At 37.4% G+C, this 15,701-nt stretch overlaps 1 non-coding gene across 1 annotated transcript; it reads left to right on the top strand.

Moving 5' to 3' along the window:
• The first annotated feature begins 590 nt into the window (after positions 1–590).
• Positions 591–740, top strand: LOC114222382 (U12 minor spliceosomal RNA). Its single transcript, XR_003611928.1, has one exon. It is a non-coding gene; the product is annotated as a U12 minor spliceosomal RNA (small nuclear RNA).
• Positions 741–15,701: the final 14,961 nt, after the last annotated feature.

Below are 15,701 nucleotides of genomic sequence, written 5' to 3'. Positions count from 1 at the left end.
CTCGGGTCTGTTCACCCCCACACACTTAAGAGATGGAAGTGAGCATTCACGAGACTAAAAGCAATAGGTTTCCAATCTGCTAGCATGCTTTGCATAGTCCTGCAGGATCCAAAGTACATATTCAACCCCTATTAAAGTATTCTCCATTTCCACCGAAATTATGGTAAGAAAATTTCCATTTTTATAGTCTGTTAAAACTAATGTTTTCAACTCACACTTTTATGAAAAGTCCTCATATGCTCATAAAGCCCATAGGCTGTTTTCTTAGCCTAAGATTCTTCACCTAAAGCCCTCTCTAATCTTCTCTAACTGGTCATTCTAATCTATTCCCTACTACTGAGCGAATCCAGACATCCTGTGCTGCCACAGATCTAATCACTGTTCTCTGAAGTCTGGCCTTGTTGCATCTCTACCTACTCCACTCTCCACCCCCAGTCAGGACTCTTTTTCAATCTCCATTTTCAATGAAACTGTGAATTTGATTAATTCACACAGTAAAGAACTAATTGGAGGGATAGTGGAGAGTTCACAGAATCAACTGGAAAGCCAGAGAACTTTACGTGGAAGGAAATTAAGAAAGGAAGAAATCTATGCCTTAAACTTATGAGTAAGTAAAGTAACAATTCGGGGTGACACCTGAATCCTCACTGCTAATGTGAGATGAATTTGTGAGTGAATACAGGTTGCCCCTCAGGTGATCTGCCTACTTGGTAGGATGCCTGGGAGTCATGATCTGCCCGTCCCCCTTTAACACTGAAAGAGTAGACTGGTAATAAATTAATAATCGAGATTGAGAAGGTGCTTGTTTCCTACAAGTAATAAAGAGGGTTAATCCAAGGAAGGAAGGAAGGAAGGAAGGAAGGAAGGAAGGAAGGAAGGAAGGAAGGAAGGAAGGAAGAAGGAAGGAAGGAAGGAAGGAAGGAAGGAAGGAAGGAAGGAAGGAAGGAAGGAAGGAAGGAAGGAGGGAAGGAAGGGAGGGAAGGAAGGAACCCAAGATTATTTCATAGGAATGATCTGTTGGGGAGACCCTCAATGTTATCAGTCATCCTTACACTACTTGGCCCTCTGGTCTTCTGCAATCACAGCAAATGATCTCTCTCCCTATCCTTTCCCTTTTTTTTATTTCCACAAGATTTAAAGTCCCAGGAAAGAACACACACTTACCCACGGCTGACTCACGTGCGCACAACTCAAAAACCATGGGGCAAGGGAAAGTTACTTAGTATTAGAAATTAGTCAAATGTATTATTTGGGGCACATAATATCATTGTTTTTACAAAATCCCAAGAGACTATATTAAAAATAATTAGAATTCAAGGGAGATATCCACAAAGCAACTGGGCACAGACATATATGCAAAAACTCAATGTCTCCCTTATACAAAAACAAAGAAAACTGCAATGCCGAAGACATCAATCACTTAAAAGGGAAAAACAAATAAAGATCCTTATGAAGAAAACTATAGAGGCGCCTGGGTGGTTCAGTCAGTTAAGCATCCAACTTTTGCTCTCGGCTTCAGGTCATGATCTCAGGGTCCTGGAATTGAGCCCTGTGTAGGACTACACTCAGTGGGGAGTCAGCATGAGGGTTCTCTCTCTCTCTCTCTCTCTCTCTCTGCCCCTCCCCCCTGCTCATGGACACTCTCTCTTTCTCTCTCAAATAAACAAATCTTTGTTTTTTTATTTAAATTCAATTAGCCAACATATAGTACATCATTAGTTTCAGGTGTAGTGTTCAATAAATAAATCTTTTAAAAAGAAGAAAACTATAAACACTAATTTAGATGTGTGACAGAAGAATTGAATAAATAAAAACATTCATTATTTTTGGATGGAGAGATTGAGTATTTTAAAGTAACTCTTTGTTACTTTACCTATAATCCAGGATGAATATGGATTAAGATTTGTAACCATGCCTCTCCTTACTGAACAACAGGAATTTAGTGTGTGAATTAAATTTAGTTAATTTGATTGAGCTGATTTATCTTTTATGTGGAGAAGGAGTGGTGTGTGTGTGTGTGTGTGTGTGTGTGTGTGTGTGTGTGTGTGTGTTCTGGAAATGATTTGAAATTGGCCTATAGACATAGATAAATAGAGAATTTACAGTTACTTAGACTAACATACTTGATATTAAACATGAAGTAATTAAACAGAAAAAAATATCTAAGTTCATGGCAGAGTCACAGCATCCACACTTCTACCCAAAGAAGTGTTCATATTTTAAATCTGAAATCTCTCTAAGGAAATCATGTTAACTTTTAGCTTATCTTCCAAACTGTCAACCATTCAATACAGTCACTTATGGAAAGATCCCACTGTATCTTCCATCTTATCCAGAAAGTGGAAAGTTAGATTATTCTTAGCTTTTTTGTGTCCCTTTGTCCTGCTATTAGGGGTCTGGGCAGATGGGAAGATAGGATCTAAGATTGTTAAATCTCATGTTAAAGAATCCCCCATCTAATTATCATGTTATACTCCAGACACAATGCCATTACTGATGGAGATTTGATGAGGGTTGGGAATTAAAGCAAAAATAAATAAAGTTGAGAACAATTAGGGAATTATCATCAAATTGCTGGCCAATACAGAGTATCCAGTTGATGTCTAGAACAAGACTTGTTTTTTACTCTTCTGATACTAACAGCTTCCCTCTCCCAACTCCTGTGACTGAAGAATATCAGGTCACAAGTCCTGTGTAATCATATGAAACCCTTAATCCTTGCCTGGTATCAATGTTCCCGTTCTCAGGTGCTTTTGCTGTACCTCCAAATCCTCACACATTGTCCGCTTGGTCTAGAGCCACTGGGGGAGGCTTAACTAACCTTGTTCCGCCCCAGTACGACCCAGTCCTCGTGTGCTCTGAAGAAGAACATGTCAGTGTGCTCTCACTATTCATTTTTTATCTTGATGAAGTGGTGTGGCTATGTTTACAGAAAAAAATGAAAACGAAACAGAGAGACAAATAAAATGGGAGCGTTATTCACCTAAACATTTCTCCCTCAGATACAAATAGACTCAAGTGGATCCATTGGTTACTTAGGTCCTTCCCGGTAATCCCTCTTGACTGAAAAGATGATTCCTACATTAACTAAGAATGTTCAAGCCCCTTTTGTTTGGAGGAGAATATAATGTAAAAAGCTACCAGAGCCAAGACCCTTTCCAGTATTTCATGGTGGTCAAAGTAGTCCTTCATATAGAAAGGATGTCCCCCCACCCACCCACCCATTCAGAAAGACGAGGCTTTCATTCACTCATTCAACAAATAGTTACCAAACAAGTACTAGTGCCAAACACTGGGGACTCGGGGGTGATTAAAAAAAAAAGACAAAAATTCATGTCCATGGACTTTTACACTCCAGTGGGGAGAGACAGACAATAAACAAAATAAATAATAAGCCCTTCTCTGGCTCTACATCAGCCTATTTCAACCACATTGTTCCTTGAGGCCACAAAGATTATGGTGTCTACTGACTTTGGGCTGGTTGGGATCTTGTTTCTAGTCATTTTCTCTGCTACTTTTCCTTCTTACTGGTTATCTCTGCTCCAAGGGTTTTTCTTTGCTACTACATCCAATTCCAGAAATGTCTGCAATGTAATGAGTTTCTGCTAAAAACAGTACTACCCCCAGCAAGGCCCATTAAACACACAGAGATGCAGAGACTGGAAAAGAGCCACTGTTTATTACATTTCAAGAAGAAATAAGCTGGGGTTGTACATTATTTATGAACTGTTTATGATGTCATCCAACACTAACATAAACACAGACTGACAAAACCTAATAAACACTCTTCCCTCCACCACTTCACTGTTCAACTCTTCTAATTGAGAGTTCGGGTTTTCAGTTTTTCACTCTTTAACCTTTTATGATACTGATTGACCCAGTAATATGCTAATCAATCCTCTCGCCAGATCTCATTACATAGCCAGTTAAATACAATAAATCATACATTCAAGATGTAAAAAGATAACACCTATTTTTGAAACAACTTTGTTAGGAAGCAAAGTTATTAAACTTTATTGGGCTCTGCAAATAAATTTGGTGGGGGTGAAGGCTCTAAGCTCTGAACTCCAAAGCTAAATTTCTAATTTGGCTTTTTTTTTGAAGTGCTGGAGTTCCTGTCTATTTTAACACGCCTGGTGTGAAGATAAGTCTTTGCAGATTTAGAGATAAGTGAACATTGCTTTGGAAGAATTTGCACTTTATCTTTTTGATAAGTGTCTTTTAAGAACAATAAAGAGATTTATTTCTGTCAGGTAGTAGTGAAAATATTATGAAGGCCCTTACCACTTTGATATTTCATGAAAGGCATGGTGTATCTATGGCAGTTGAAGCCTGAAAAAAGAGGAACTGGACAATGTCTATTGAGTTGAGCAACAGCTAGTAGGGCAAGGAGGGGAGCAGAAGGGAGATGACATATCCTCTGTTTAGCTTTTCCTAATAGACAACGTATTTAGAAAAATCAAAATAACCATATATGCAAGAGAATGTCTATTTAAAAGAATTCATTTTATGGCATTTTTTATAGTTCTAGTACAAAGGGCAACCGTTTTTCAGGTTATAATTCTGTACTAAGAACTCTGCTTTATTGAAAATATGAGCTTGTCATAAAATGTTAACTGTAAATTTATCCTGACTATAAAATTAAGCATGTTATTTATTTATGATAGAGAAGCTACCAATGACCAGTAAACTATTCAGGAGTTGGAAATGGGAGAGTAAATGTCATTCTAAAGAATGAATTTGGGGGCGCCTGGGTGGCTCAGTCGGTTAAGTGTCTGCCTTTGGCTCAGGTCATGATCTCAGGGTCCTGGGATCGAGTCCCACACCCGGCTCCTTGCTCAGCGGGGAGTCTGCTTCTCCCTCTCCCTCTGCCTCCCCCCTCTCCCGCTCTCTCGCTCATTCTGTCTCTCCCTCTCCCTCAAATAAATAAATAAAATCTTTTTATAAAAAAAGAATGAATTTGTTCAAAATTATCTCTCTCTTCTGGGACACGAATTTTCAAAACACAGTAAGAGTTGATGTAAGTCAGCGCTATCCACCCTGCTGCCCATGACTATGAGGTACAGGTCCACAACAGGATAGAAGAGGAACTGAGACAATGTGTTTCTAAATGTCTATAGTTATTTGGAAGTGTAATTTTATGTCTGTTTAATCTAATAAAAACTATGGACTTGTCCTATTTATTTTGTATATTTCATTTTTCTATTAATTTATTTTACAAAAGTATCTCTCTGAAGAGTACAGAAATGAAAAATAAAGAAAATGAAGAGAAAGGACACACCCTCACCAAAGCTAAAAAACAAACAGAAAAATACCAAAGAAACAAAAAGAGCAGCTGTGGGGAAATGGAGTTTTGGCTTTTTTTCCTTTAATCTGTAAAGGAAAGTTTTTGATAAAAATTCTGTCACAGAGGTTAAGACAACTTCTTGGAGGACTTTTTTTTTTTTTTAATTTCCTTCCTCCTCTCCAGTCCGATATCCTTTAGAGTATAGGTATCTCGCTCTAGCATTGATTCGATTGGGTCAAATATATTGCTTCCATTGGCTTCAATAAAGCAGTGGGGGTTTTTTTTCCTTTTATTTCATTTGTTAATAATCTCAACAACTTTCCTTTAATTTTTTCACATAGGCACATATTTCTAATAGAAGTTTAGGACTTGACTACAGCCAATTTCATATCCTTGGTATTACAGTAGGTAATTGGTTGTTTATCTCTCTTTTTCACTCCTGCCACACATTTATCCATACTCAGTGAGTGTCAGTTGCAAAATGTGGCTGCTCTTTGTCAAGCTTTCTTTTCATAGGCTTTCGGTGGGTTAGCATTGGAACTAATGGAAAAATTGTTACAGCCAAAAGACGATACTCCTACCACCATCACATCAGCTTCCTGACAGAGGCAAACAGTTATACATGTTGTTCGCACCTCTTCTCCATCCTTGTGTATTGCCACAGCTGTCTGGATGTGGCAAGTATATTCAGGGAGCAAAGGAAAACAAGTGAGGAAGGCTAAATATTTCCCACCCCGTGAAATAATCAAGTTCTTTACCTAATGAGCAAATTCCTATTGTAGAAAGGACAAGTAGAAGTTAAAAGTCTAAAGGACAACTAAGAGAAACATCCTGAGACAGCAGATCCTAATATATGAAAACTCAGCGAAAAAAATCTACCCATAGTTTTTCCCCACTTTGTTTAAACAATGCTCTAGATTGGCTTTACTCTTTTTTTCTGTTTTAAAACCTATTTTTGTTTTTTATTTTTTATGTATTTTTTCAAGTTGTTGTTTTAGTTCCAGTTAACAGTGTTATATTAGTTTCAGGTGTATAATATTGTGATTCAACACTTCCATACAACACCTGGTATTCATCACACCAAGTGTACTCCTTAATCCCCATCACCTGTTTCACCCATTCCCCCCCCCACACACCCACCTCCTCTCTGATAACCAGCCATCAGTTTGTTCTCTATAGTTAAGAGTCAGTATCATGACTTGTCCCTCTCTCTTTTTCTCCTTTGCTTGTTTGTTTTGTTTCTTAAATGGTTGGCTTTACTCTTGAGCACAGGAAGAATTCCACAGGCTTTCAAAAGGCAATTCTTTAGTATTGGCAATAAAGAAGACTGAGCTGCTGATACAACAACATGGATGAATTTCAGAAATACTATGCAAGTGAAAGAAGCCAGACACAAAAGAGTATACACGGATTGAATTCATTTATATGAAGATCTACCAAAAAAACAAAACTGATCTCAGTAGTGAAACACATCACCATAATGAGTACGTCCTGAATGTGAGGGGTATAAGTAGGTGCTTAGTAGAATAATTAGAATAAAATAATTAGAATAGTAGAATAAGTAGAACTTTTTGGAGTCATGGTAATATTCAATATCTTGATAGGAGTTTGGATCATACCTGTGCATGCATTTGTCAAACCTCATCAAATGGTATGCTTGAGATGTATGCATTTCCCTGTGTATAAAATGCACCTTAAAAATAGGAACATAACAAGTATAAAACCCGTTAATTATATGCATGGTGAAGTGTCTAGAATTAAGTGTACAAACATCTATAACTCCCTTTGAAATTTCATTTAAAATCTGAGATAGATTGCTGGGTAGATAGAGATAGGGACAGATGGATAGATAATGTGATTAAGCAAACACAGCAAAATATTAATTGTAGAATCAAGATGAGGACGATGGGTACTCACCATACAATCTTTTCAACCCTTCTGTATATTTGAAATTTTTTCATAATAAAAGGTTTGTTGGCAGAAAAGCAGTATTTTCCTCTCTGAGCCCAAATGTATCTCCCCAAAACTCTGTCAGGTCCTCTGAAATGGCCCCCATTAAGTACTACAAGACTTGTTAGATCATTTTCCAGTATCTTGAAATGAAAACTTCAGGTGGGGTGAAAAAAAAAATACTGAGAAGAAGAAACCCCATGATTAAACAACCATTCATATACCTGGTACTGGCAATATCTCGTTTAATTCTTGAGAGAACTTCTTAAATTAGGTATTGTTTTGTAAGATCATGTTTTTAGTAACAGTAGCCACTTAAGTTCTATGGTCACTTAAAAGAAAACAGAAATTAGTGTTTCATACAACACTATAGATTTTATTAATGCCCTGATGGCTTTGTGGGCAATAGGGACAAAAAAAATTAACAAGCTCCCAAATAAACATTCTGAAGAATCATTTTAAAAAGAGAAAAACACCTTCCCAATCTTTCCATCGTAATGCAATCCCTTCTCTTTGATAGGTAAGTCTTAAGAGGCCCTTTTCTGTCTGCTGGTGAGCCTCAGCAATGCACAACACCTAAGCCAACATCTTGGTGCTCAACCAGCCTAGTCAAGCCAAGTATTGATCTTTAAGATACAGAATTGCAATTGCACGATGTCTTTCCTCTGTCCCTACCTTAGACCCTGGAGAACCGCAACTGGCTCCAAGCAAAGGAGCAAAAGGAATGGAAGGAGTGATGTTCTGTGAAAAAAACAATTTGGTTTGGGAGATAAAATGTCACATTCTTGGCTTAAGCTACTAAAACTGGGGTAAAGGATAGAGTCTGAAGTTCATAGCTCTCCAAGTTGGATCTCTAGAAGTGTTCACCTCCTTCCACTTTAAGCTCATAAAGAGGTTTCACACAGAAATTTACAGAGAAATCAGTTTAGAGAGCTTATGGACTTGCCCAGAGCCACAGAGCTAGCTTAGGGAACCAAAGCCCAAACACTGAATGGTTCTCCTCTGCACCAAGTCTGGGGCTACACAGCGTGAACTGGTTTACTAGAGCAGTTTCTAGATACGTTGCTGAAAACTGAGCACTGAGAACAAGAGCGGCCTTCCCCGGAAGAAAAACAACAACAACAACATGGGAACGTGAAGCCCTCCCTGGAGATCGCAGGACCAGATGGAGCGTCCGGAGAGCCAGGCGCACAATGAGAGAGAAAACATCAGAAAAGGCCTAAAAAGGAAAAGAGGAAGGCATCAAAAATCAACATCACCCATTTTCCAGTTACACATTATTCTAACTGGTTATTTCCACAGCAGAAATTGGGTTACTATATACTGCAGTTTGTCCTGGATGGTCCTGGTGTGTTCCTCTTGTCCTGTGGATTATAAATTTCAGGGATACCTTTAGAAAGCAGAGATTTATACTGAGAAATGATTCATTAGAAAAAAAAAATGTCTTATGAGAAGGGGCCTTTTTTAAGCTGAACGTGATTGTAATTAAATTGTAGCCAAAACTATTTTGTGTAGCTACCTTCTTAATAACCCCACTGTTGACTCATTGCCTTATTACCTTTTAGAGAAGCAATCCAATTCGGATGACATTTTATGGAGAAGCTTTGAGTTCACAGAAATTTTGCTATTCTTCTTTCAAAAAGCAGACTCTCTGGTCTAGGCATATTGCCCAGATTCCCAGGTAATTTTTCCCCATCTATCATACTTACATTATTATATAAATGTCTATTTCATGTTCAATATGAATTTTCATTTATACTTTCAAATATGATATGAAATTTGTTTAAGGAATGGGAAACCATTATCTCTGGTTCTTAAATTTTAGTCCCCAATTTACTTTGTACTTACGTCTTGTTTTATATATGTGGTGAAATAAATAGTCACGATGTTTTAAAGATGAAATAGACTGAAGGAAATCTCATTTAACTCCCTGCAAAAGCTAGATAACGTTTCTAAGTTTGTTGAACTATTACGTAGTGACAGTTTATTACAAGCCATTTATGCTTCGTCCAACTGCTACAAAGATGTGTGTTATCTGCATCATGCAAAAGGATTCCTCTGGCAGAGTTCAAAATAAATTCGGATTGTGTATGCCATGTCACTGATAAGACTGATAGATGGAGGAAGGAAATGTGGGTGTGTCTCCACCTAAGGAATCTTAGTAGGAACTGGAGCCTCTCTCCTGTGTACATCACAGCATCAACTAACTATATAACCTTGGACACAACTGAGGTCTCTAGACCTCAGTTCCCTTATTTGTAGAATTAAGAGGTTGGGTTGAAGATCCCCTTCCCAGCTGTGAAACAATGTAATATTTGGATCACAATTTGAAAAAAAAATCATTCACATATCTTAAGCCTTTTGAATCTTAAACAACAAAAAAAGTAAATATAACTTTAGGACATACTGAATGCTCACTGTGATCAAACACTACGTAAGTACTTTCCTTATGTTGCAGCATTTGATATTTAAACTAATCCTGTGAAGAAGCTGAGGAGGAAAGACATACCTAAGGATAAGATGCTGAAGAACAAAATAGAATGAAGAGATTTAGAAAATCATCCAAGACCATATAATTACTAAGTGGCAGCACCAAGGGTCAAGGCCAGGCCTCTCAATTTTACACCACATATTACTAATCAAAATGATATCCTGCCTCCCCTCTCCTCCATTCCCCAGTTGGGACTCCAAAGAACAGCTATCTGTTGCTTTGACACTAAATAACTAAATTAACGTTGACAAGACTTTTCTACCTGGGCCCCAGTTTCCTAATTTTTAAGTGACAGACTCAACAAGATGTCTTCCAAGATCTAACCATTTTTTTATTCCATGGCAATCATTTGACTGCCTACCATGTCTAACCTCAAGTCCCTCTCTGATTCACGTAAAAACATGACTTAAGAATTGTTACATAAATCACGGCACATGGGTGGCTTCCTCAGTTAAACGTCCAACTCTTGATTTCAGCTCAGGTCATAATCTCAGGGTCATGGGATCGAGCCCCATGTAGGGCTCCGCACTGAGCTTGTCCCTCTCCCTCTCCCCACTTGCTCTCACTCTCTCAAATAAATAAATAAAATCTTAAAAAAAAGAAGTTGTATGAATCACTTCCTTATTACAATGACCCAAGCAAATAAGTAATAGTAGTTCAAAACTGGTTATCTATAGGCAAAATGGAGAAGAGTGAAGAAATTTGAAAGAGATTCAGGAAAAACAAAGTCTACAGAATTCAGTTACAGATTGGCAATAGAGCCTGAGAGAAATGGGAGGAGGACCCTTGGGTTTCTTGCTTTTATAAAAGGCTGATATAGTGTGATTCACAGTTGGCCAAGAGTATCTGGTAAAGAAACAAGAGTATTTAGTATAGACCTAATTTTCAATTTCATAGTTAAAAATTTGCATCTAATACAAGATTTGCTACTGGTCCTTCACAGTGAAAGAACAGCAGTTCTCGTGGAAAAATATACTTGCATAAAAATCTGCAGAAATAAAGCAGTAAGGGGACCTATGAAATAAGAAAGAAAAGGTGTCTTAGTCCTTTCTCCTCTATCTATAGACATGATTATATAAATAGATATAGATCACATATACATGTCAGAGATCCATGATCAGAACCCTATGCACATAGTTCCTGCTCTCAATCTAGAATCTCTCTACACCTCAGCCATCCTCATGTGCTGAGTATGTTCTTTGAATCTGGGACAGACTCACTCCCAGACTGTCATGAAAGAAATGGGATTAAAATTTCACTAATGATGGGCACTTATTGGTGCTTGCCTTTTCTTCCACACAGCTCAGCCTACATGTTTCAGATGTCAGTTCATAATCTCAAATCTGTTTTCATGGGATGATGTTCTGTTGAGGAATGTGCAAGAGGAATAAGATGGTTGGTCCTCTATGACACTCAAAAAATAGGAAAATCTCATAATAATGATAATACTGCCAAAATCCCTAAGTATCTATTTCAGAATTTCTCCATAAAATTCTCCATGAACATTTTTCTTCAATTCCATTCTCTTACTACATCCTTTATTTGGGCCAGGCATAATGTAATAATTAATATTCAAACTTTGCAGCTGCTTGGGAAGGAAGGAGGATTTCACTCTGTAATTCGACAGCTGTAATAATTGCTGCTACAGCAGTTCACTATTCCTGATTTTCAGCAAAATAAAGATTCAATACATAGATCATCGTTTCTTAGTTTTCAAATGTCACTTTTGATGGTGTCTAGAGAATATTTTTGAATTATACTTTTTAGAAGTTGTTAACAGGCAGAATCCAGTGGCTTATGATTCTCTTTTCTATAACTGCCAAGGGAGCATTAATACCAGTAGTGGGAAACAACACATAATGTTAACACACACAGTGTCATCGATACAGACATTATTTTCCAAACGTATGTAAATTTATACCATCATCTTGTTTTTTTTGCAATATTCATGTATACCTTTATTATTAATTTTTCTTTAACATAATACATTTATTCAATACATTTATTTATAAAGAAAACTGTATGTGAAAACATTAGTTTTTTTTCAAATATGTACTAAAATAAATTTATACCTACTTGTGTTAGACTGCTTTTAAAGATGGCCCTCATTGATCCCCACCTCCTGACATTCAAGCCCTTGTATAATCCCCTCCTTTTGAGTATGGATTGGACCTAGTGACTTGCTCCTACGAACAGAATATAGCCAAAGTGGTGTGATGTCACTTCCATGACACCCAGGCTGAACCCTGACCAGCACAATTAAACCTGAACCTTTAGGGGTGGGACCCAGGGATCAGTACTTCTTTTTAAGGTCCCTCAGTAATTCTACTTGCAGCCAAAGTTGAGAAACACTACCTGAAATTTAGGACTGTGCCAAGGAATGGCCTCTGAGCCTTCTCTTTTCTCTATCAACCATTATTCTTTTGGTGTTCTCATCAGAGAGTTTGACTGCTTTAAGAACCACATAGGTGCCTAAGACTCATATTCTATATATCTGTATCTCCAGCATAGATTTCTCCCTTGAAATCCAGACTCTATACCCAACTACCAACTCAAATGAATACCATTCCAAATAAGCATTTTAAAACTGTGCTCTTGACCTCACCTCCAAATTTGTTCCTCCATTTTCTTCCCCTCAATAATTAACAATCCCACCCTTCAAATACTTGGTGGGGGGGGGGAAATGTGTACCTCATATATAATCAGCAAATCCTGTTGGTTCTATTTTTTTTTTAAGAGGGATAGAGGGAGTAAGGGGGAGAGGGGCTGAGAGACAATCTTAAGCAGGCTCTAGGCCCAGCACAGAGCTCAACACTGAGCTTGATCTCACAACCTTGAGATCATGACCTGAGCTGAAATCAACAGTCAAAGGCTTAACTGACTGAGCCACCCAGGTGCCCCAATGTAGGTTCCATTTTTAAAATATATCCATAATTCAACCTTCTCCTGTCACCTCCACTACTATCACCCAAGCCCAAACCAGTTATATATCTCTTGATATACAGCAAAAGCCTTTTACCTTCTACCAAGCTATCAGCAGCTTTTACCTGCCTCCATTGCTTCCTTTCTTTCTCCTTACACTCTATGATCCACACTGCTACCACAGCAATCCTTTTAAAATATGTTAAATCATTGTACTTATGAGATCAATGGTTTCCACTCACTAAGAGTAAGTCAAAACCATTACAGTGAGGAATAAGAACCTATAAGATCTACTTTTCCCAACTGTGACCTCCCTGACCTTATCTTCTATTACATAACTCCAGCCACACTGGCCAACTTGACATTTACCACACACTCCAGGTTTACTGCCACCTCATCGCCTTTGCATTCTACGGTCATACTGCATGAAACGCTTATCATTCAGAAATCTGTGTGGGCATTCCCTTATTGTCTTCTAATCTCTGCTCAAGTGTCACCTTCTTGGTGAAGACTTCACAGACCCTATTTAAAGCTGCAAACCCCCCATTTGATCCTTTCTCACTTACTTTTTCTTAATAGTTCTTATCACTATTTAAACATGCATACAAACACACACAGCTGTGTGTGTGTCTATGTATACACACTGTTGGAGAGAAATAATTTTCTCTATCCTTGAAGGTTCTTCTGCCTGGTCTAAAAATTAAACTGACACAAGACAGATTAACTGGAGAAAATCACATTTAATTACTTATATATGGGGAAGCCACATAAACACGAGAGATTCCAAAGACAGGCAAAATGAGGTGTGTATGTTATTCTAGACTAAGGGGTAGGGGGTGGGGGCCTGGGACTTCAAAGAGAAGAAAGGAAATTCACAGGAAGAGGAAAGAGAAACATTTGGGAAACAAATGTTCACTGGGCCATCCAGAAACAATGGGACATAGGACTTTGATCAAACGAGGCTCCCTCCTCTTTATCACACCTAGTTCATATTATACTGTCATTATCTGTGGTGACAGCTCCTGCCTTGGAGCAGTTCCTCTGTCTAAAGACTTTTAGGCGGTTAGGTGGGGAGGCAAAAAAAAAAAAAAAAAAAAAAAAAATCATGAGTCTTCTGTTTCTTAAAAATAATCAGCCTAGAATAAGCCACAAGCCAAAGAGGCACATTTTGGGGTAACAGATTTTGCTCCCTTACAACACACATACAGACATACCCATCAATATTGTCTGCCTCTGTCCACAAGAATGTAGAATCCTTAAGATAAGAGATTTCTGTCTGCTTTGTTTGCTGTCCGTTTTGTTCACCAGAACAGTGCTTGACATACAGTAAGCACTTTATTAGTATTTGCTGTATTTTTAGTGATAAATCTTGTTTGCTGCAGGAAAAACAAATGTGATAAACATAATTTTGCCATTCCCCTAAAGAATGGCAATTACACAAACCGGGGGGGGGGTGGTATTTTAGAATTTACAGATAGATTTTATTACGTTCTATTCAGAATCATTCATGAATTTTTATTAAGTCTTTCATTTGAGACTGTGGCCATAGATTTTGGGACAACTTCTCATTCTCATAGATGTACTATATTATATTCTTCTGCCACAGTTTACATTGCTAGGGTCATCCATGAAGTCAGGCATTAAAATAAATCTATATAAATGTTTAATTACAACCAACGTCCCATTCCTGTCTAGTGAAGTACATGTTTTTATACAGTAAAGAAAAACGATAACAGCCACATACTTTAATATTAATCACCATTGATTCTTTTGGGTCCCTTACTTGTCAGTAACATCATTTTTCAACCTGATATGGTTGTACTCCAAGTAACTAAGCCATCACCTAAAAACCCACTGCTATTTTTCAAGGTTATAATCTTTAAAAATTAACTAATTAAACTTCTACCAAGCTATCAGCTAAGTCAAGGGGATCGGTTTCTTATTCATTTAAATGGTATTTCTCATTCTGTAGATTAATGTTTAATAAGAACATAAGCCCTTTTTCATCTGAAAGGCAAATTTTGTGATAGAATGTTGTCAAAAATCTATTTTAACATATAGTTAAGTGGTGGTTTGTACTGATAGGTTAGAAAAAAATTTTCTCAAGATAAATTATTCTGAATAAAAGAGGTTGATGGAATGCCTGTATCTTTGCAAACAAAGAGAACTCATTTATAATATGATAATGGTTACAATTTAGGTAATGCTAAACATATATCAAGAACTTCATACATATTTACTCATATATCCCACACAATATTCTATGACATGAGTCTTATTATCCCATCTTATAACAACAACAACAACAAAACAAAAAACAAGACTTGCCAAGATCACACAGCCCATATGATATCAAGATTCCAACAAGTTTTCTTTCCAAACTGCTTATCCTTAGGCACTATGTTGACTATTTCATTGTCAAAATACAAATAATTCAAAAACAGCTAAGGACAGACTTGCTTACTCAAAGTAAAATGTATGATTATGCTGTTATTAGAATGATTTAGGCCAAAAAATTCCCCACTAATTTAAAGATTTTGAGTCTCTGCATAATTGAAGATGCCACAATCCAAGCAAAATCAGCCTTGAATTTGGGCACTATTTCAAATCAACTACTTTGGTGTCTTGCAAAAGGCATTTGTAGTGACATCTCCATTTGTAGTGACAATGTCTTTGCCATGAGGCTTTCAGATCCTGGATATGATTTTTGACAGAATTCGATCTGAATCTCCCATTGACTCAACTTCCTAGTAGTATCTTCCTTGGTACTTCTCTCACCTTTTTCTTTCTCATTTTAACGTTTATGAAGCCAGAGTCAGTTGCAGTAGCAACAAAGAATTGGAGTTTTGAAAGCACATTTGAAGTGGGACTAATTTTTCCCATCATGTGGTTATCAGTTGAGAGTAACAGACTGACAGAATGAAGCAGGTGGGCATTTTGTTTGGCACTACCAATCTCACCTGCATGTGGGTCCATAAATTTAAGGCCCAGTTCTTACTAACAACACAGGTTTGTGAGGGGAAGAATTTATACCAGAAAAACAAAACACAG

Source organism: Eumetopias jubatus, unplaced genomic scaffold, assembly GCF_037043125.1.
Source record: "Eumetopias jubatus isolate StellerSeaLion01/CBP00866 unplaced genomic scaffold, mEumJub1_p1.0 scaffold_14, whole genome shotgun sequence".
Taxonomy (NCBI): Eukaryota; Metazoa; Chordata; class Mammalia; order Carnivora; family Otariidae; genus Eumetopias; species Eumetopias jubatus.
The sequence above is the reverse complement of the archived record's forward strand: the minus strand, read 5'-3'. Positions and strand labels throughout refer to the sequence as shown.